Raw genomic sequence first — 256 nt, 5'->3', positions numbered from 1 at the left:
AGTCTAGTGGGATCTCATTGTGGTTTAAATTTGCATTTCCGTAATGGCTAACGATGCTGAGTATCATACTCATCTTTGCCTCTTCTTCTTGTATCCTCGATGAAGTTTCTGTTCAGATCTTTTGCACAAAAAAGCTGTATCATGGAACCAGTAAAATAACCAAGGAGAGGTTGATTAAAGTTCTGTTTATAACCCCAGAAGATTCCTGCCCTAGGGATATGGGATGGCTGAACACAGGACGCCGACACTGGACAGA

Source organism: Colobus angolensis, unplaced genomic scaffold (genome assembly GCF_000951035.1).
Source record: "Colobus angolensis palliatus isolate OR3802 unplaced genomic scaffold, Cang.pa_1.0 Scaffold730, whole genome shotgun sequence".
Taxonomy (NCBI): domain Eukaryota; kingdom Metazoa; phylum Chordata; class Mammalia; order Primates; family Cercopithecidae; genus Colobus; species Colobus angolensis.
Note: the sequence above shows the minus strand (reverse complement) of the source record.